This window comes from Phoca vitulina, unplaced genomic scaffold (assembly GCF_004348235.1).
Source record: "Phoca vitulina isolate PV1807 unplaced genomic scaffold, GSC_HSeal_1.0 scaffold57, whole genome shotgun sequence".
NCBI lineage: Eukaryota > Metazoa > Chordata > Mammalia > Carnivora > Phocidae > Phoca > Phoca vitulina.
The window spans coordinates 2603928-2627948 of NW_022589760.1; the positions used below are offsets into that span (position 1 = coordinate 2603928).

Genomic DNA, 24021 nt, shown 5'->3' on the forward strand with positions numbered 1-24021 from the left:
ACTGATCCATTTTTCTGCTTCCTCTAGTTTACTATTTTTCCAACTAGTGTATTTTTAATCTCAGTTATTGAGTTGTTCATTTCTGATTGCTTCTTTTTCATGTTTTCTGTCTCTATTTTGAGGGTCTTACTGAGGTCCTCCAGTCTTTTCCCAAGTCCAGTGATTATATTTATGACCATTAGTTTAAATTCTCTATCAGACATATTATTTAACTCCATTTCATTTAGCTCTTTTGTGATATTGCCCTGTTCTTTCATTTGGGACATATTCCTCTGTCTCCTATTTTGTCTAAATCTCTGTGTGTTGGGAAAGTCAGCTACTCATGTTTCTATGTTTTCAGAAAGTCAGCTATATCTCCTGCTCTTGAAAGTAGTGGCCTTATGAAGAAGAGTTCTTGTCATACCCTACAGTGCAGTGTCCTCTGTTAACCAGAACCTATCATTTCAGGGATGTCTCCTATGTGTGTTGCGTGCACTTTACTGTGGCTGAACTGCATCTGTCTTCAGTCTAGCATCTGCAGTGGCTCTCTTTGCCTGATGTGGTCAGAGTTTGGTCCCTGTGCTGTTAGTGAGATGGTCTGGGGCTGCCTTGGGCTTAAATTGAGCCAGACCAGGCATTTGCCAGAGATGAGTATCACCAAATTGCAAGGTGCTTTCCCTGTGTTGTCCTTGGAGAAGCTTTCATTGGTGAGCTTGGCCTGCAGTCAGACCTGATGTTTACCTCCAGACCACGGGTGAGCCTGCAGTTGAACTGGTATGTGCAGTTATCTTTCCATTTCACTGGTGGAGGTGTCATTTTGGAGAGTTGCTGGCCCCTGTCAGGGCTGCTTTCACACTGCTAAGCTTGTGGCACTTCTCTGGATGGGCTGAACCCAAGGGTATATTGGAAGGGTCAGGTTCCAAGAGAACACATGGACAGGGCATGCAGTGCCAGCAAGGTCCGCCCTGGTCTGCTATGGGAGGGGACCTCAAGCTTCCTGGAAAAACTCTTGCCAAGGTCCTCTGGGTTGCAGGGGCAGGTCCACAGGAGAATGTGGGGGTAGGGCATATGCTGTTAGCAAGCCAGTTGGAGAGTGTTGATGCTGTACTCGTTCCCACAGGTGTCCAAGTATCTATGTTGGGATCTGGGAAGGGAAATGACACACACCAGCTCTTTTGTTCTTGGAGAAGTCTTCCAAGGATACCTGTTCCTCTAGTACATTATGAGATTGGTAAATAGATCTTCCAGTTTACCCAAGGCATTTTTCAAATTGCTTCCTTTATGCTATATCTCAGTGGGGCTGTTTGTTGTGCTGTCTCTTTAAGGGCAGGGACTCTGCTTTCCAGGCTCTCCTAGAGCTGAGTCTGCTGATTTTTAAAGTTCTAAGTGTTAAGCCCCACTGATTGTTAGGCCGCTCTTGTTTTTAAAGCCAAATGTTATGGGGATTTGTCTTCCCCATGCAGGTCCCCTATGCCTGGAGTGCCTGGGTATGGGGGTCTTGTCCTTGGTCCGTTACATGCCCACTGTGTGGTTCCATTCTGCAGATAGTCTTGCCTCCTAACCACCTCTCCACCCTTCCTACCCTCTTTGATATGAACTCTTCTATAAATTTAGCTGTGTAGAGGCTTTTCTGCCAATCCGTGGGTCATTTTCTGGGTTACTTACACTGATATGGTTGTTATCTATATCTCTTAGTTGTATCCATAGGATGAGATGAGTTTAGGATCCTCCTAGTCTGCCATCTTCCCTGGAAGTCTTCTTTTTTCTAGCACTTCCATCAGTTTTTTTTTTTTTTTTTTTTTTTTTTTACCACCACACGTATTTTGATAGGTATGTTAATGCATACATATTTAGAATTATTTAGACGTTGTGCATATTTGACCTCATTTTCATTATATAATAGCTCCTTTCATCCCTGACAAGCTTTTTTGTTCTCATATCTGCTTTGTATTAAATTAATATATCTACTTGGGCTTTCTTTTGATTAATGTTAATATGATGCATGTTTCTCCATTTCTTTACTTTCAACTTTTCTGTGCTTCTATATTTAAAGTGGAATCCTTAAAGAAAACATATAATTCTCATTTTTTTAATTCATTCTGACAGTGTCTGTCTTTAAATTGGTGTATTTAGACCACTCATATTCAAAATGATCATTGATAGAATTAGATTAACCTCTACCATGTTTATAACTATTATCTTTTTATTGTATTTATTTTTTGTTTCCCCCTGTTTTTCTGCCTTGTATGGTTTAAATTGGTCATTTTATATAAACTTATTTTATCTGTCTCTTAGCATATTGTACTTCTTTAAAAATATTTTTATTAGGTGCCCTAGAGTTTGCAATTTGTTGTTTTAAGAAGTCCACCCGCATATAACAGTACATCACTTTACATGTACTGCAAGGACCTTCTAACAGTATTTCCAATTCTTCTCTCCCATCCCTTGTGACATTGTTGTCATTTATTTCACTTATCAATATGCTGTAATTATCCATTATATTATCAATCTGCTATAGCCATACAATACATTACTACTGTTACTGATTTCAAGAAACAGTTATTTTATTTCAGTTAAAAATAAGGAATTTTAAAAAAATTTTACCTTTATTAATTCTCTAATACTTTTTCTTTGTTTATATAGATCCACGTTTTGACCTATATCATTTTTCTATTCCCGAGTAGCTACTTCTAACACTTATTTGCAGGACAATTATGCTAGTGATGAATTCTCTCACTTTTCAATTGTCTGAGAAATCTGTTATTTCTCCTTAACTTTTGAAGGATAACTTCACTGAATACAGAATGCTGTTTGTTTTTATTTTCTCACTTTAAATATTTAATTCCACTTATTCTAGTTTCCATGATTTCTGATGAGAAATCCATGGAAATCTTATCCTTGTCACTCTATAAAGCATTTTATTTCTGATGACCTTTAAGATTTTGTCTTTTTCTTCAGTTTTCTACAGCTTGAATAAAATATGCCTAAGTGTATTTTTTTATATTTATCATGCATAGTGTTTTCTGAGATTCCTGGGTTTGTGGTTTGGTGTGTAGAAAATCCTCAACCATTACTACTTCAAATATTTATTTTAATCTTATCTGTATTTCTTCTCCTTTTGGTATTCCCATTACTCATTGCATCTTTTGTTATTTATCCACAGTTTTTGATGTGTTGTTCTTTTTAAAATTATTTTCTTCTTTGCATTTAATTTTCAGAAGTTTCTACTGGCCTGTCTTCATGTTCATTGATTCCTTTCTTAACAGTGTTCAGTCTACTGATGAGCCTGTAAAGGCATTCTTCATTTTTGTAACAGTGATTTTGACTTTAATACTTCATTTTGATTCTTTTTTAGCATTTAAATCTCTCTGCTTCTGGTACCCATCTTTTCTAACATGCTATCTACCTTTTCCATAGTACCTTCAATTTATTAATCAAGTTATTTTAGCTACCAGTTGATAATTCCAACATCTTTGTCATATCTGAGTTTGTATCTAGTAAGTGTTATTTATTTACAGAATGTGTTTTGCTGTATCTAGTAATGCTTGAAGCCAGACATGTATCAGGGAGGGGAGCTAAGATGGCAGCATAGTAGGAGGACCCTAGGCTTGCCTTGTCTTTCATATATAGCTAGAGAACTATAAAGTCATTCTGAATACCCAAGAAATGGACCGACAGAACAAACTGCACAAGTAGAGGGAAAGGAGAGACCACATCGAGGAAAGTAGGGAGTGCTGAGAGGAGGTTTGGGGAAGAAACAGATCATGGGTGTTATGGAGAGGAGGGAGCCCTGGTCATGGAGAAAGGCATGAGAGAGACTGGAGTGAGCAAGGATACACACAAAGAGAACACTTCTCCAAAGCCATTAGTTGGGAAGATGAGAAGGGCTGATTTTCATGAGTTTTTGAAATCATCTGGGATCAAAGACTGGAGTTGTAAAGGTTGGTGGTCTTGGCTGGGATAGAGCCCTGAAGATGCTGCTCTACTCCTGGAGAGAAGGCCCACAAGCAACCCTGGGGCAGACTGCATGATCTGAGGATCACCTAAAGCACAAAGGGAGAGACTTCACTCTACTTGGAGAACATCTGTGAAAGGTGGCATTTGCAGAATGCCTCTCTGGGGACAAAAGAGCCAGTGGATGCCATTTTCCTCCTCTGCCCAAAGACACCTGCTGAGGGCAGCTATCTCAGACACTGGTTGTATAGTCTGGTTTTCTCCAAATCCCACACCTCTACGCTCTGGTACAACTGCCCTTCTGGGTCAAAGCTGCATCAGTTCCAGTGTAGTGATTCCCACCCCAGAAGAACAATTCAGGTCCCTGCTACAACAGGTCCCTAAAGTTTGGAGTTATAAATTCAGCAGGCTTGGCTGGGTTGGAGCTAAAGTACACTGTGCTGCTCCAGGCAGGAAGCAAACAAGAGACAGAAAGCATGAAAACAGCCATAAAAAACAAAAACAAAAACAAACAAACAAAAAAACAATGCCTGGGAGGCAAGAAGGGAAATTATCCATTCATCTGGGAGTGCTTTCCTGAGAGCAGCAAGCACAGAATCCCCTCTCCTGGGACAAAGGAGTTGACTGGTGCCATTTCTTTCCCCACCCCTCAGCATAAACCAACTTTAGTAAACAGCACCAACACTGTTTGAATTACTTATACTAAGGCCGCCCCCACCCCCCCACCACACACACACACACACACACACACACAATCTGCTTGCACTAATTTTTTGGGGGGCAAGTATGCCTAAGAACTAATGCATTAGGTCCCTCCCCCAGAAGAACAGCAGAAACCCTCACATGCACCACATCTATAAACCATAGAGTTCTGCAATGCTTCAATTCTAGTATAAGTATCATCAGTTCTCATTTAACAAGCAAACCAGAGAACACCTAGTTAAAACCTGCAACACTATGGCAAGGTCCAAACACTGCCCACTGCAGGCAAGGAGAAACTACAACTGACTGACCTGAGGGATATAGCAGCCAAAATACAGCAGCAGAGTGCATGCAGCTTATAATAGACACTCCCTGAAGTGCCAGGCCCTGAACACTATATGACTTCTTCTTCATAAAGCCATTACTCTCATGAGCAGGAAACATAACAGGCTTTCCTAGCACAGAGAAAAAGACAGAGACCTAGACAAAATGCCAAGATGGAGGAATTCTTCCCAAAAGAAAGAACAAACAAAGGTCATGGTCACAGATCTAATTGAAACAGATGTAAGTGATATGCCTGATCCAGAATTCAAAGCAACAATCATAAGGATACTTGCTGAGCTTGAGAAAAGCATAGAAGATATCAGGGAGACCATTACCACAGAGATAAAAGAATTTTAAAAAAATCAGGCAGAAATGAAAAATGCAATAACTGAGATTTGAAACAGACTAGATGTAATGACCACAAGGATGGAAGAATCAGAGGATCAAATAAGTGATATAGAAGACAGAATTATGGAAAATAATGAAGCTGAACAAAAGAGGGAAAGAATTATGGAACATGAGAGTAGACTTATGGAACTCAGTGACTCCATGAAGTGTAATAACATTTGTATCACAGGAGTCCCAGAAGAAAAATAGAGAGAAAGGGGGCAGAAAATTTGTTTGAGGAAATCATAGAGAAAATTCCATAATCTGGGGAAGGAAACAGACATCCAAATCCAGGAGGCACAGAGGACTCCCAACAAAATCAACAAAAGCAGGTCAATATCAAGACAAATGATAATTAAGTTTGCAAAATTTAGTGATAAAGAAAAAAATCCTAAAAGCAACAAGGGTAAGATTTCCTAAACTTACAAGGGGAGACAAAGAAGATTACCAGTCTATCTCTTCACAGAAACCTGGCAAGCCAGAAGGGAACAGCATGATATAGTCAATGTGCTGAAAGGGAAAAATCTACAGCCAAGAATATTCTATCCAGCAAGTCTATCATTCAGAAGAGAAAGAGAGATAGTTTCCCAGACAAACAAAAGCTAAAGGAGTTCTTGACAACTAAAACAGACCTGCAAGAAATATTAAAGGTGACTCTTTGAGTGGGAAGGAAAGACCACAAGTGACAAAGAATAGAAAGGAATGGAGAAAATCTACAGAAACAACAAAACAAATAATAAAATGGCACTAAATACATATCTATTAATAATTACTCTGAATATAAATGGACTAAATGCTCCAATCAAAAGACATACGGTGTAAGAATGGATTAAAAAAAAAAAAAAGAGACTCATTTTAGACCTAAAGACACCTGCAGATTGAAAGCGGGGGGAATGGAGAAACACTTATCATGCAAATGTATGTCAAAAGAAAGCCAGAAAAGCCATACTTATATCAGACAAACTGGATTTTATTTTTTTAAGATTTTATTTATTTGTCAGAGAGGGAAAGAGAGCAAGAGCACAGAGAGGGGGAGCAGCAGGCTGAGGGAGAAGCAGGTTCCTCACTGAGCAAGGAGCCTAATACAGGACTCAGTCTCAGGACCCTGAGATCATGACCTGAGACGAAGGAAGATGCTTAACCCACTGAACCACCCAGGCATCTCTGGACAAACTAGATTTTAAACTGAATTGTACAAGAGATGAAGAAGGGTACTATATCATAAAAGGGGTCTATCCAACAAGAAGATCTAAGAATTGTAAATATTTATGCACCCAACATGGAAGCACCCAAATGTATAAAACAATTAATAACAAACATAAAGGAACTCATTAATAATAATACAGTAATAGTAGGGGACTTTAACACCCCACTTACAACAGTGGGCAGATTAACTAAGCAGAAAATCAACAAGGAAACAATGGCTTTGAATGACACAATGGACCAGAGGGACTTAATAGATACATTCAGAACGATTCATGCTAAAGCAGCAGAACACTCTCTTCAAGTGTGCATGGGACATTCTCCTGAATAGATCACATACTAGGTCACGAATCAGATCTCCACTGGTACAAAAAGATTGAGGTCATACCATGCATATTTTCAAACCACACTATGAAACTTGAAGTCAAACACCAGAAAAAAAAATTGGAACAACCACAAATGCATGGACGTTAAACAACATGCTAGTAAAAAATGAATGGGTCAACTAGGAAATCAAAGAAGACATAATTAAATACATGGAACTAGATGAAAATGAAAACACAACAGTCCAGAATGTTTGGGATGTAGCAAAAGCATTCATAAGAAACATATAGCAGTACAGACTTACCTCAAGAAGCAAGAAAAAAACTCAAATGGACGATGTAACCTTACACCTGGAGGAGGTAGTAAAAGAACACCAAACAGAGCCTAAAGCCAGCAGAAGAAGGGAAATAATAAGGATTAGAGAAGAAATAAATGATATAGAAACTAAACAAACAAGCAAACAAAAACAGTATAAAAGATCCATGAAACCAGCACATGGTTCATTGAAAGAATTAATAAAATTGATAAACCCTTGGCTGGGCTTCTCAAGAAGAAAAGATAAAGGAAGCAAATAAATAAAATCATAAATGAGAGAAAGAAATGCCACAGAAATACAAACAATTCTAAGAGAATATTAGAAAAAATTGTATGCCAACAAATTGGACAATCTGGAAGTAATAGGTAAATTCCTGGAAACATAAACTACCAAAACTGAAACAGGAAGAAATAGAAAACATGAACAGACCAATAACCAGCAAAGAAATTGATCAGTAATCAAAAGTCTCCCAACAAACAAAAGTCCAGTGCCAGATGGCTTTACAGGGAAATTCTACCAAACACTTGAAAAGCAGTTAATATCTATTCTTCTCAAACTATTCCAAAAAATAGAAATGGAAGGAAAATCTCCAAACTCATTCCACAAGGCCAGCATTACCTTGATTCCAAAACCAGACAAAGACCCCACTAAAAAAGAAAACCCTGATAAACATGGATGCAAAATTAACAACATACTAGCAAACCAAATCCAACATTACATTAAAAGAATCATTCACCCCGATCAAGTGGGATTTATTTCTGGGGTGCAGGGGTGGTTCAATATATGCAAATCAATCAATGTGATGCTTCACATTAATAAAAGGAAGGATAAGAACCACATGATCCTCTCAACGGTTCCAGAAAAAGCATTTGACAAAGTACAAGGTACATTCTTGGTAAAAACCCTCAACAAAGTAGGGATAGAGGAAACATGCCTCAACATCACAAAGGCCATATGTGAAAGACCCACAACTAATATCATCTTCAATGGGGAAAAACTGAGCACTTTTCCTCTATGTTCAGGAACAAGTCAGGGATGTCCACTTTCACCATTGTTAATTAACATAGTACGGGAAGTTGTAGCCACAGCAATCAGACAACTAAAAGAAATAAAAGGTATCCAAATTGACAAGAAAGAAGTCAAACTTTCACTCTTTGCAGATGGCATGATACTCTATACAGAAAACAAGGAACACTCCACCAAAAACCTACTAGAACTGATACACAAAATTTGGTAAAGTTGCAGGATCCAAAGTAAATGTACAGAAATCTATTGCATTTCTATATGCCAATAATGAAGCAGCAGAAAGAGAAATCAAGAAATCAATCCCATTTACAATTGTACCAAAACCCATAAGATACTTAGGAATAAACCTAACCAAAGAGTTAAAAGGCCTTTATTCTGAAAACTATAAAACACTGATGAAAAAATTGAAGATGACACAAAGAAATGGAAAAACATTCCATGCTCGTGAATTGGAAGAACAAATATTGTTGAAATGTCTATAGTACTCAAAGCAATCTACATATTTCATGCAATCCCTATCAAAATACCACCAGAATTTTTCACAGAACTAGAAAAAAAATCCTAAAAAATCTATGGAACCACAAAAGACCCCAAATATGCTAAGCAAATTTGAAAAAGAAAAGCAAAGCTATAGGTATCACCATTCCATACTTCAAGTTATATTACCAAGCTGTATTGATCAAGACAGTATGTTATTGGCACAAAAACAGACACATAGATCAATGGAACAGAATAGAAAACCCAGAAAAGAACCCACAGCTATATGGTCAACTAATCTTCTACAAAGCAGGAAAGAATATCCAGTGGAAAAAAAGACAGTTTCTTCAACAAATGGTGTTGGGAAAACTGGACAGCCACATGAAAAAGAATGAAACTGGACCACTTCCTTACACGATGCACAAAAATGAATTAAAAATGGATGAAATATCTAAATGTGAGCCTGGAAAACATCAAAATCCTAGAAGAGAACACAGGCAGTAATCTCTTTGACATAGGGTGTAGTAACCTCTTACTAGATGGGTCTCCTGAGGTAAGGGAAACAAAAGCAAAAATAAACTATTGGGATTTATTCAAAATAAAAATCTTCTGTACAGTGAAAAAAAAATCAACAAAACTAAAAGGCAACCTACAGAATCAGAGAAGACTTTTGCAAATGACATATTTGATAAAGGGCTAGTATCCAAAATATAAAGAACTTATCAAACAAACACCCAAAAACAAATAATCTAGTTAAAATATGGGTGGAAGGCATGAATAGACATTTTTCCAAAGAATGCATACAGATGGCTAAGAGACACTTGAAAAGAAGCTCAACATCACTGATCATCAGGGAAATACAAATCAAAACTACAATCACAGGTCACCTCACACCAGTCAGAATGGCTAAAATTAACAACCCAGGAATCAACAGGTGTTAGTGAGGATACAGAGAAAGGGAACCCTCTTGCACAGTTGGTGGGGATGCAAACTGGTACAACCACTCTGGAAAACACTATGGAGCTTCCTCAAAAAGTAAAAAATAGAACTACCCTTAGATCCAGCAATTGCACTACTAGGAATTTACCCATAAAGTACAAAAATGCTAATTCAAAGGGATACATGCACCCCTGTGTTTGTAGCAGCATTATCAACAATAGCCAAATTAAGTAAAAAGCCCACATGTCCACCGACTGATGAATGGATAAAGAAGAGGTGGCATAAATATATATAATGGAATATTACTCAACCATAAAAAATAATGAAATTTTGCTATTTGCAATGATGTGGATGGAGCTAGAGAATATTATGCTAAGCGAAATAATTCAGTCAAAGACACATACCATACGATTTCATTCATTTGTGGAATTTAAGAAGTAAAACAGATGAACATATGGGGGTAAAAAAGAGGCAAACCAGAAAAAAAACTTTTAACTGTAGAGAACAAACTGAGGATTACTGGAGAGGAGGTGGGTGTTAAATGGGTGTTAAATGGGTGATGGGTTAAGGAGGGCACTTGTAGTGATGAGCACTGGTTGTTGTATGTAATGAATCACTAAATTGTACACTTGAAACTAATATTACACTGTATGTTAACTAACAGGAATTTAAATAAAACCTTGAAAAAATCCATACATGTTTCAAGTATTAGGAACTGAATAGACGTCTCACATGATGGTTTATGTTCATTTGGCTAGGAGTTGGATTTGTTTAATTTTGGCTGTAGCTAGATGTACCAATGACTTCAAATTCCTCTAACGTCATTTTCATCTCCTCTCTTGACTTTGGACTACTCCTCAGAGAACGTCTAAATTTTATAGCTATTTCTGCTCTGTGATTATACTGGAGCTCTGTTGTGTGAAGGTAAGATGTGGAAGAGGGGAAACATTCAATTACATTATGATTAAATCTCAGTCTTTCAATAGACATGTGTCCTTATGGGTTGACTTTCAAATGCATTTCTTGGCTTTTCCCCTCTTAGGTGAGGAGCATACTTTGCATGTATGTCAAAATGGTCGCTCTTCTCTCTGAGTGAGGAAGCAAGAAGATGATCTAAACTATCAGATATTCTCCTGATGTCAAAGGACTATGTAAGAGTGTGATTTTTTTAGACTCAGGAAACTAGAATCAGGACAGGTGGAGTCTATTTTTCCCGACTCATTGATTAGTTATTAATAATAACTATTAATAATTTATAGATAAAAATTTGCATATAATTATATAATATATGTATCTAATTTATATAATTAATATATTAGTAATTATTAATTTCCTGTAAATGTTACATGTTTACATTATTTCTGATTTAGTCTCATCTCCACAGCTTCTCAAGACTTCATGTTTAATGGAGTCCAAGAAAGCTTCAACTACTACTCTTTAATACTTTTCCTGTTGTAGAAAATAAGTCATCACTGGTTTTGTATTTCAGGCTATCCAACTTATTTACCAGGTTTTACTGAGATCTTTAGCCACAGGCATTCTGTCTCCTTGTAGTATTTCAATTCTACTTGACCACCAATGATTTTGGCAGTCTTTCTCCAGATTTGCCATTTGGAATTTGAGATATCTCTTATTTTGTTGCAAATTAAGTTTGTTTTTCTGTTTTTCACTCTTCTCCTTGTTTGCACTGATTTATAAAGAGAAAGGGAAAAAAATACCAGGTTAACTTCACCATTTTTAGCTATGTCTTTACGTACACTTTTCATTGGTCTTGAGAACATAATGGGAATTTGGTTTAGAAGTATAGAATTGAAGAGGCTGTAGTGTTGAGACTCAATAATTATTATTTTTTGTATTTGTTTGTTTTTCTATTTAAGTTTCCCTTAGAGTATTGCAAATGCTCTGAGCACATGCAGGGAGAAAATGTTTCCGCTACATCAATAAGTTTCTTTACATTGATAGCCTCACTTAAACAGTGAAGTTATGTACAGTAATTTAGTAAATCGAAATGTTCATACATTTCTGGCCTTATGTATACTTCTGACAACTAGAACACCAAATTAATAATAGTAAGTAATTAAGGATGTAGCACAAAGCCCAAATGTAAGCAGTTATGGGAAGCAGTGTATTTGTAGGTTAGTTTCAAATACAGCCTCATATTGATGCTCATGAGAGTAGACAGTATAAAATAATCAAAGGAACATATCCAAGATGCTTAGGACTTATTTTCATAAGTATTTTTTTTTTTTTAAGATTTTATTTATTTATTTGACAGAGAGAGACATAGCGAGAGAGGGAACACAAGCAGGGGGAGTGAGAGAGGGAGAAGCAGGCTCCCCGCAGAGCAGGGAGCCCGATGTGGGACTCGATCCCAGGACCCTGGGATCATGACCTGAGCCGAAGGCAGTCGCTTAACCAACTGAGCCACCCAGGCGCCCTTTTCATAAGTATTTTTGTTTTAAAGTGGTATTTACTTTTCTGTATCCTTTCAATTCATCATAAATTTCTATGATTCATAAATATATATTACAAGTATTTTGGGGAAAAAATGTAACTGGGCTTTCTTTTTTCCATTTGTGAAAAAAAAGATACTGATGTAATACGTTTAACTTTAAAGGAGAAATTCTTGCATTTAAAGGTAACTTCTCATAAGAGAATTTTGAGAAGTATGTTTGACAGATTAAAGTCCATTCAAAAATAGCAAATGTCACAGTATCCTTCTTGAGTACCAGACTTTTTCCTTAATCAAATACAATCGTCAAATAGTAGATTTTTCCTATAAAGAATTTCAAGATGAAATTTTTTTTAAAGATTTTATTTATTTATTTGACAGAGAGAGACACAACGAGAGAGGGAACACAAGCAGGGGGAGTGGGAGAGGGAAGTTATGTACATAACTTTCTGCTGAGCAGAGAGCCGGATGCGGGGTTCGATTCCAGGACTCTGGGATCATGACCTGAGCCGAAGGCAGATGCTTAACGACTGAGCCACCCAGACGCCCCTCAAGATGAAATAATTTAAGTACAATATTATTTTCTCCTAGGAGCAATTTCATAATAAGAGATTACATTACTGGTAAAGGGTACAATGACCATACTTTTTTTATAAATGTATTAAATCAATTATCAGTGATGCTTGTATAATGTAGGGTTTGAGTTTTTTAAATGATTTACATATCCATTCAGTAGTTAATTACAATAATAAATTACATTTATTTGTTTGTTCTTGTACTTTATATAATTGGAAAATACAGTAGGTACTTTTTTGTGTCTAAATTCTTTCACGCAGCATTACATTTGTAAGACTTACCCATGCCACTTGGTGTTGTTGCATTTTTTTATTTATGATTGCTATGTAATATTTTATTCTGTGAATATACCAATATTTATTCATTCTACTATATATAAACAACTTCAAGTTTGAGGGTTTTACAAATAGTGCTGCCATAGATGTTCTAATTCATATTCTTTGGTGAGCAAAATGTAGGCATTTCTGTTAATTACATGCCAAAGTGCCAAAGTAGAATTGCTGGTTTAGAGTAGACATATGTTCAGCTTTAGTAGGTACTACCAGTTTTCCAAAGCAGTTGCACCAATTTAGACTTCCACCAACAGAGTAAGAGAGTTATAGTTGTTTTATATTATCCTTGCCAACATATATTTTTTATCTTTTTTATTTTAGTTATATTGGTGGATTTGTAGTTTTTGTGGTTTTAATTTGCATTTTTCTTGATAACTGATAAGCTTTGCACATTTTCATGCATTTCTTAATCACTTAGATACCCACTTTTGTGAATTTCCTGTTCAAATCTTCTTTCAATGTTTCTATTTAGTTGTCATAAATCACATTTTAGTAAATATGTAGATCTATTTCTGCACTTTCTCTTCTCTCTTATTGGCCAGTGTTCTTTGTTTGCAGTAATCAATAATTATTGAATATATGAGTGTATGCAAGGTTTATTTGCACATGTGTAAGAATAAAACCTCAAGGAAACAATAGGGCATTGTGAAAAATTTGGTTTATTTTATAACCAAAAGTAATAGGAAGCATCTCATTATTTATATCCTCCAGAAAATATCCTACATTTGTGTGATAAAATTTGTTTAAGTAATACCGTGTATACATTCAAGAAATTTTGACAAACATGAACCAAGGTCCATAAAATTGTGCATTGACATCTTCTCTCTATTTTTTGCTCATAAATTATTAGTAGCTTATCAGATTTCTGTTGTACTTTTCTCTCAACTTGAGAAGCTCCAAAAACTCCATCACTTTAAGGGCTTATGAGGTATAAAATAACAGCATTATTCTTTGATATTCACATTGTGTATATGCATCAGTTGTGTATTGATATGTAAAAGAAATCAAGCATAAATAATTAATCCCATGAAGATTTTTTAAACAATTGCTTATTGACATTCAGTCAACAGCGCTCTATTTTTTTTTTTTTTTTTTTTAGGTGAATCAATGTGGGCAGTGTGCACTTGATTCATTTATTCCTTCTACAAATATTTATTGAACACCTACTTTGTCCCTGTCCCTGGCAATTCAACATTAAGTGAGATAGACAAGGTTCTTGTCTTTTCATTGTGTATATTCTAGTGTTGAGGGAAGACAGATAATAAACAAATATACAAACCAACACGCTAACAAATAATGAGAAGAGTAGCAGAGAATATCTACTATGCATAGAAGTTTAAAAGAATAATAAGGTGTCTTATTTGCTCTTTAGTAAATATTGGTTAGGAAAGGCTTCTTTGATGTGATATTTAAGCTGAGATATGAAGAGTGAGAAGGATCCAGCTATAGTAGTTTTGGAGAAAAGGGGAGGGTGTTGGTGGATTCCAGGCAGAAGTAAACAACTAATGCCAAGTCCTTCATTTGTTCATGTAATAAAATAAGTCCAGTGTGGCTGGACCATAGTAAGTGAGTGTAAGAGTGATATGAGATGAACTCATGGACATGACCAGAGAAAAGATTATATAAGACTTTGCAAGCTAAAAGGACTTTAGGTTTTAAGTTTGGTAACAAGTCTTTAGAAAAAAAAATGATCTGGAAAATGACGTGAATACAGAATAGAGATGGGCATTCCTGATGGACTGACATAAGACAGTTTTTGGAGAAAAGGGAAAATGCTGTGTCCCACTTGAACTTGGAAAAGAGGTTTAAAACTCAATGCTGTTGACAGAATTTGAGATAGACAAATGTGACAGAGTTAGAAAAAGTTCTTCCCACACAAGTAATCCTGCCTACAACCTAACTGCTTAAATCTCCACAGTGCTGGAGGAGTAAAGTTTCTAAAATACTAATCTGAACATAGCATTTCTGTGCTTTGGTCCCTTACTGGATTTAATAATTTTCAAGGCCCATCATGATCTTTCTGGAACATGCATTTCTAGCTTTCTTTCTCAATCCACTACTTTCTTTTCACTCCACATATACTGGCCTACTTAAAATTTCCTGTGTTACCTTGAACTCTGGTGCTCCTTAGCATATTCTTTCCCGGGCCTGAATTTTTCTAGTACTCCTGCTTTTAACCTAGCACAGATGAAAGCCTTTTCTGACCACCCCTGTTTCTAAGGATGGCATCCACTATATTTAATAAGCAGTATGGCACAGGCACCAAACCAATCAAAATAGATGCTGGCTGTAGAGATAATATTTTTAAAGCCATTGAAATAGGGCCTGACAGGGGCACGTGGGTGGCTCAGTGGTTTAAGTATCTAACTTTTGATTTCAGCTCCAATCATGATCTCAGTGTTGTGGGATTGAGTCCCACATTGGGCTCTATGCTCAGTGCAGTCTTCTTGTGATTCTCTCTCCCTCTTTCTCTTCCCCTCTCCCCATTCTCTCTCTCTCTCTCTCAAATAAATAAAGTTTTCTAAAAAATAGGGCCTGATACCTGATAAACACCATATAACTACTTGCTGTTATTATTATATGAAGAAAAAAGTCAAAATATTTTATTGTTATAGGCTTGTGGGCAATTTTCTCTTGGATTTTTCTGTTATTTTAATATAACATTCATTTTGCAGTATGAATGAATAGCTGAATCACATAAATATGTCAAGACATTCATAAAGAGTATGGATGGGATGAAAAGAAGAGGTATTTAACCAGAATGAAGGTCAACATCAGTGGCTACAGAGAGAGGGAGTGTTGTTAGATTATGGGGTTTGAATTGTCTAATGATAAGTTTGGATTTGATTCAGTAACGACAGAATACCATTGTAAGAACGTGGTCACAGAGGATTACAAGTTGTAACTGATGCTTGAAAAGATAAATTTGACAATGAAATAGAGAGTGGATTCAAGGGCAAAGACACTGGAGACTAAGAATTTAGTTTGGAGATTATTGTAATCTTGCAAACAAGACAAGAAATACTGGAAACCAGAATTGAGACAAAGGACTAAATCTGATTGCTATTAGAAACCATGCTTCCTTTAGTAGAGAATGAGAACAGAAGAAAGTTGAAAGACAAGGACACAGTCAAATAGGATAGCAATATTTATGTGCCTATCTATACTAGTTAACCTCTCAGAAGCCTTATTTCCCTTGCCCAGAGCCAAATAACTGTATTAAGAATGAAGGAAATATTAAGAGGAAATAGCTGACATAATCATCTAAACAAACCTAAAGGTCATCACTGTGAAAAGGATTATAGTTTTCTAAATACATATCTATATATGTCTTTGATCACACACATACAAAGTAGAAATATCTGCAAGTTACATGGTATGTTTTATGATGAGTTCTGCCAGTGAAAAGGTGAAACTGAGGGTTTGATAAAAACTAGAAATATATCATTTCTGGGTAAGTAGTGTAGGCTCCTGAAAATTGTTAGAACTAATCTTTAAGAACGTTATATGTTATTTGTAAACCCTAAGTGAATTGGGTTAATAAGTCCAATCAGGTTTTCAGTTTTATAAGTTGATAATTTCTCTGGAAGCCAGGTGTTGGAAATTTTCATTGCCAAGTGAAACTTTCTAAGTTGTGTACATAGATTAGCTAGATAACACAGTAGAGAAGAAATACCCTTAAGTATATCTGGATGATTCAAACAAAGTCTAATCAGCTGCCAGAAAGCAGAAGCCTATATAAAAGTGCTGGAATGTTCAGCTAATGTCACCAAATGAAAACATTAAATAGTCTTTTTGGACAGGGTTCATAAAGGAGTGAAAAAACTTAGTGAACCAACTCTTCACAATTTGTTAAGGTTAAAATACTGACAAATGGTGGACTTACTTGCAAAAATAATGGAATCTCAACTGTCGACATTCCTTAGATTTGAAGTTGTTGAAATTTAATCTCAACTGACACCAAAAAAAGGCAACTTCAGGAGCATTTGGCTTTTCCATGAGTTTATCAAATACTGGATGTGTTATTTTTTATTTTTTGTCTATTTCTTTTTGTTTCCTTGTAAACATTGATTTTCTTTCTAGTAAACTTTCCTAGTAAACACTCTTGGCCAGTTGTGGTGATATGATGCCAACACGTAAGTGTTGTTTTGCAATATATTTGGGAAACAACTTGGGAATGTAGCAATATAATCATCAACCATTATAACTTGATGAATATTCTATTTCTAAGCAGTCTGTGTTTCCTGCAAGGCCCTCTGTGTTTAACAATGAACATTGGCAGTAACCATGAAACAGTGCTCTTTGATATACTTAAACATTCTGAATGAAGCTTTTTTTCTTTATTTTTAAGGCCTGGAAAGACATTTACATATGGCAGAATTAAAAGTCTGAAATGAGTGTCTAGATTTAGCGTTGGTAGTTCAGTTTTATCCCCATTGTAGGCACTTCTATGCTTCTGGGAAGAATTCCAGAACCACCAATTATGTCAAAATATGTTTTACTAAGATATAGTAAGGCATATAGTGCAGAATTCCATGTTGTGTATTAAATCCTTGCCCTCCTTCCTTCTGAGTGCTTCTTAAAATAAATTAACTTAAACTTCTAGAAAATGGAAAGAGGAAAATGATCTCCCAAGTTTGGGGTGGTGAAATAACCTCCTTGCTTATGATGACAAGTCATCAGGACAGTGAAGTATTATCTCACTGGTGTTTGTCTACTGGTCAAACTAGAAAGCAAAAGAAATTCTTCTTATACAGGGGAAAACCAACCAAAAAACCAAAACCCCCAAATCAACACATAAACTCATTATATTAGAAATATTTGGCATGAAGCAACAAATGATACTGAACACATGTACATGTACACTGAAGTAAGCCTTTGGAAAAGAAATGGAAGGAGACACGGGCACTGAATATTTATATGAAAAAGAAAAGCATCTGAAACTTAAATAAAAAGTCAAATGTCATTTTGAGTAGAATTGCTTAAGTCCATTAATACTTTAAAGAAATTTCTTGAGCTGATAGTAAAACCTATGTAAAGTAGAATGAGAAGTCATTTATAATAACTAGGTACCTGAGGACTATCTTTTTATGCACCTGAATTTGTTCTGACAGAAGAAAGAGAGGGAGAAGTTCAAGCTAAAATCAAATAATAAAAAGAACAATGGCCATTGATGTATCTTTCCAATTAGAGAACAGTAATACAAATGTATCACATTTCAATATCAAGAACTCCAGGGAACCAATAACCTATAGAAGCTGAAAACTTATATTCTACTATGGGAAGAAATATTCTAGATTTTTTTCCCTTTGGAATTTGTATTCTATTTTTAAATGTTGTAAAATAAGTTAAGTAGAAATAAATTAATAGAAAACAATTATCTTGGTTTCAGTTTTTGATTTAGGAAAATAATTTCCCACTCATGGGAAGAAAGCAAAATGCATAACAAAATATAAAATTCAGGTTTTCTTTTTCTCAGAAAGTCCCATTTTCCTTTTGATTTTACTTGCCTAATAATATTTAAAAGTGAGGACCAAGAAAATAAAAAAAGTGATAATAAACTATAATTTAATGGTTTACTCAGTACCACATTTATTATTCTATAATTCTTCAATATTATTAAGATAATCTGTTTGTTGAATTTAGGTAGGAGTGTGTAAAACAAATTCAGGGGGATAAAAAAATAAAATTTATGCACACTAGTAATTTTTAAAATTAATTAGAGTTGTTCTAAAAATACTGCTGACTTTACCTCTTGTTGCCTACAATTAGAAAAAAAAAGTTTTATATCACATCACTGAGATAATTCTGTATTTATTAACTGACACACATAGCATATCCAAAAGGAGCCCTGAAAATGTGATATTCCTTCCCTCTCCAAAGTATTTCATTTATAAACATTGTTTAGTGTGTATGGTAGGTGGAATATGACCAAGAAAAATATAGGGTTTTGGTCAAGTGTTTCTATGATACTGACTCGAGCATCTGACTATCGACACATTTCAATGTTCTTTACAAACATTGTATCAGAGAAGAACAGGAACAAGTTCCATGCCCAGGTTCTGCGGATAATGTGACCAACTATACCAGTTTGCCTGTGACTGAAGGTCTTCCCTGGGATGTGGGGTTTTCGGTGCTAAACCCAGGACTTATCTTGGAAAACTGAGATGTTTAGTGTGGTAGACTAAATTCTGAGATAAATCTTAAGACTTGATATATATATCCTCTATGATTTCCATACCCCTTGAGCATAAGCAGGAACTGTGAATGCGATAACACTATCATGATTAGGTTACTAACCAGTTGACTTATAGCTAATCACAAGGGAGATTATCCTGGGTAGGTGTGGTGTGATCCTGTGGGCTTTTCAAAAAGGGACTAAGCCATTCCTGAGAAGAGATATCCTACTGCAGACCTTGAAGAAGCCAGCCACCATGAGTTCTATAGCCATAGCAACAAGGAACCTGAACTCTGCCAACAATCAATGAGCTTGGAGTAGGAACTTGAGCCCCAAATGAGATCACAGCCCCAGCCAACACCTTGATTTCACTCTGGTGAGATGCTAAGCAGATGACCCAACTAACCTGTTTCTGGACACCTGGCCCATGGAAATGTATTTTTTCAAAACCACTAACTTTGTGGCAATTTGTTACATGGCAATAAAAAACTAATAGTATTTGTTTTTCCACTCCAGAATGGAACAAAATTTATGGACTTGTCACCATTTCTTATACTTAAAAAAGGTCATTTTTCTTGACTTATAGCATTTTTGTTCTAGGAATCATATGCTTGAAGTGTAACAGAGCCAATTACCATGCATAAACAACCAGGAAGAGTACATAGAATGAGCAGAAGGTGCCAGGAAGGAAGTGAATAAGAGTGGCTTTTCAGCAGGAATGAATGGCCTCCCATGTGGAAAAGGAGCCTTGACTAGAATATACAGCAGGGAGGGGTAGCAAAATGAAACACATTTTTTTATTAAACAATGTAAAGAGCAGTGATTTTCAAACTCTGGTTGGCAACCAACCAATGAATTGTAAAATTAATTGAGTAGGTTGAAACTAGCAATGCAAGATGTAATAGACTGGACTAGACTACAAAATAAACAAATCTTTTTTGGTATGTTCTTTTTTAAAATAATAAATTGGTGTCATGGGGATACATAAATGCCTTCTCAGAAAATGATGATACACACACTTAGGATATAGAAACTTACCTGAAGTAGGGACCACATAGGGCAGACAAGATGCAGCATATATTAGCTTAGTTTTCTCATGGCTCCAGTTCCCTAAGATTACATTGACCACACATGATGTGGCTCTGGTAGGTCTGAGAAAATGGCTGCATCTGAGAAAATAGTGAAACATTTTTCATATACCAAATTTTTATCTTTGGGACCTACCTCACTTTTCTGAAAGAATTTTTCCTGGCGATCGTGTATTTTGCTTTAAAGAGACTGTTTATAAACCCATGTTCTTTTAGTTCTTGAACAAAATAATGGAAAACAGCCACATCCTTATCTGGGGAAATAGTGTCTCCTGCTTTCAGGTACTCCATGAAGCATTTCCTGAGAACTTCCTAGGTGCCAAATAGTGGGCTAGCCACTTTATAGATTTTAACTCAGTTAATTCTCACAACAAGCAAGTTAGGTAAGCATTGTTATTTTCATTTTGTAGATGAAGAAATAAGGCTAAGAGTGGTTAAGTAATTTGTACAAAGTCACGGTAAGTTGTAGAGCTGGGATATTCTGTTAGTCAGGGTTCTGTGGAGAAACAAAACCAATAGAATGTGCATATTTTGGGGGAAAGATTTATTATAAGGAATTGGCTCAGGCAATTGCAATGGCTTGCTAGTCCGAATCTGCAGTGTGGACTGGCAGTACTGAGACCCTGGAGAGCTCATGGTGCAGATAAAGTCCAAAAACAAGCTTCTGGAGAATTCTTTCTTTCTCTGGGGGGTTTTGTTGTTGTTGTTGTTGTTCTATTCAGGCTTTCAACTGATTGGATGAGGTCCATAAACATTATGAAAGGCAATTTACTTACTCAAAGCCCACTGATTTAAATATTAATCTCATCCAAAAACACCCTTCAAGTTCACACATAAAATTAACCATCATGAATATCAAACCAGGAAGTCCAACTACACAGAGTTCTGAATATTTTTGAACATTTAACATAAAAATGTGTATTATTGAGTATTTCCAAAGTTATTTAAACCTCAAAAATCTTATGAAGTGAGTACTATTATTATCCTTATTTTACAAAGAGAATGAGTCTCGGGGAGGTAAGAATTTTGCATGCAGGCACACAGCAAGTAAATGTTAGAGCTAAAATTTGAGTACAAATATTACCCATCTTTGCTTTTACAAAAGACCTACATTAGTATGCTAACGGCTTTTTTCTGTAAAAGTGAAAATCCTCTCAGATTTACTTTGGTTAGCAAAAACAGGTATTAATGCAGGTCTTTCTTAAAAATGAAGTGGCTTAATGCAAACTTTTGGAAACCAGGGACTACTCTTCGCTTTATGTGATATAAAAAGGTTTATGAAACCTTTTGGCTTATGAAAGGTTTCACAGGAATGCTCTAATTTTGAATAGTGGGAGAAACCTGTATAGGTTTTCTAGATAAAAATCCTGCTCTTTCGCTGTGAATTGTGCAAGACTGTTGAATCTCAGATCTGTACCTCTGAAACAAATAATGCAATATATGTTAAGAAAAAAAAAGAAGAAGAAGAAGATAGCAGGAGGGGAAGAATGAAGGGGGGGAAATCGGAGGGGTAGACGAACCATGAGAGATGATGGACTCTGAAAAACAAACTGAGGGTTCTAGAGGGGAGGGGGGTGGGAGGATGGGTTAGCCTGGTGATGGGTATTGAGGAGGGCACTTTCTGCATGGAGCACTGGGTGTTATGCACAAACAATGAATCATGGAACACTACATCTAAAACTAATGATGTAATGTATGGGGATTAACAAAACAATAAAAAAAATAAAAGTAAAAAAAAAAATCCTGCTCTTTCTCTTCTACCATACCATATCCAGGGTAATTTGAAGTGGTTGGGATTTTTTTTTAATAAGGAGTAGTAGAAAAATGCATTATATAAATAATCTGTAGCTGATTTTACTAAAATTTAATGACCATATTTATCTATACATATGATTGTGTTTATACCATATATAAAATTAATATATATTTATACCATAAACTGTTTTCCTTTGAGAAATGTTCTTTGTTATACTCTGGAGATCATAATTAAAATTAATGTGTGAGCATGCATGTGCTAATTAGTCTTCTAAGAGTTACACATGTGCTATGATTGTCCCCATTTTATTTTATTTTATTTTATTTTTTAAAATTTAAATTCAATTAATTAATATATAGTATATTATTAGTTTCAGAGGTAGAGTTCAGTGATTAATCAGTCTTATATAATACCCAGTGCTCATTACATCATGTACCCTCCTTAATGTCCAAAAAATATGGAACATTTCACGAATTTGTGTGTCATCTTTGTGCAGGGGCCATGCTAACCTTCTTTGTATCATTCTAATTTTAGGATATGTTCTGCTGAAGTGAGCACTGTCCCCATTTTACAGATGAGGAAAATGAGACAGTGATGTGTGTGGCAGAGCCAGGACTCAAATCCAGGCAGTCTTATTTTGGACCCTAGGCTTTTTACCTGTATAATGTACTACCTGTGCTAATAACATGCAATTTTGGAGAATTACTACTAGTAGTAAGCATAAAAAGTCAGGACATGGCATTTTAATCACATCTGTGAAAGGTACAGAACCATAAAGGAGGGGAAAATAAAAGCAGTTAGGGAAGTTTCAAAAAAAAAGAACAGAAGGAAGGAAGAAAGAAAGAACAAAAGAAAGAAAGAAGAAAGAAAGAAAAAAAAGAAAGAAAGAGAAAGAAAGAAAGAAAGAAAGAAAAGAAAGAAAGAAAGAAAGAAAGAAAAAGAAAGAAAGAAAGAAAGAAAGAAAGAAAGAAAGAAAGAAAGAAAGAAAGGAAGGAAGAAAGGAAGAAAGAAAGAAAGAAAAAGAGTGAATTTGTGTGGATCTAATTTTAGGTAAAAATTCCATATTTCTAATTGATGGTGAAAGAGTGGATGGAAGTCCCAGTTCTGGAGACATTTAAAATCTCATAGTACATTAGCAAATATGGCTTGTCAGGGAGTTGGAATTCTTGTCCCCTCAAAGGTTCTTCTAGCTGGACTAAGAATCAGATTAACATGAGACAGAGTAACAGAAAAAAAAAAAAAATCATGTGTAATAGGTGTACATACAGGGAATCCACATAGACATGGAAATTCCAAAGACAGACAAAATGAGGTATAGATGCCATTCTGAACTAAGAAGAAGGGGGTAAGGGTCTGGGATTTCAGAGGAAAGGAATACATTTCACAGGGTGATAAAAAGAGCAGTTGTTCACTAATTAGATGTTTGTCCTATCATACAGATGGGTCATTGAGATAAAATTTATCTCAGCTAATAACCCTTATTCTGGGAAAGACCCCCAATTTAGATTGTTCTATGTAGTTAAGGGGGGGGGCGTTTCTCTTAAGCCTGCAGAGTCTCAAGTGCTTTCAGCTCAAAATAGTCCACATGCCAAAGTGACACATTATGGCAGGAGGACCTGTCCTGAACCCCTTCAGTTCCCCCATCTGAAACGTCCTTGGGGTTTTCACATATTAAAAGTTGAGCTGGTAGGTGGTTTCATCTCCTTGATCTAGTCTCTTAGTTCTGACAATAGGTCAGTTTAGTTAAATTCATTTCAGGAGGTAATGATGCAGGTTTATTCTCAAAGTTAGGCCTATGGTTCAAGTAATCAGGTGTTAAATAAGACGCATTTCTATGGAAACAAAAGAAAAACAATGGTTAATGTTTGGATCAAATGTTAAGCCTGTTTCTGAGTTCTGAGGGTAGCCAGTTGATAAGACTTGTAGATGTCAGACTTGAAACATCTTCAGATAGAGTGAGGACAGCTAGTGGCAACTTGACTGATCTTCCTTGCTTATAGTTCAAATG

General features: G+C 35.8%; 1 non-coding gene across 1 annotated transcript; it reads right to left on the minus strand.

Annotated features, from left to right (window-relative positions):
• Nucleotides 1–22464: 22464 nt before the first annotated feature.
• On the minus strand, nt 22465–22571 carry LOC116623177. Its single transcript, XR_004297687.1, has one exon. It is a non-coding gene; the product is annotated as a U6 spliceosomal RNA (small nuclear RNA).
• Nucleotides 22572–24021: the final 1450 nt, after the last annotated feature.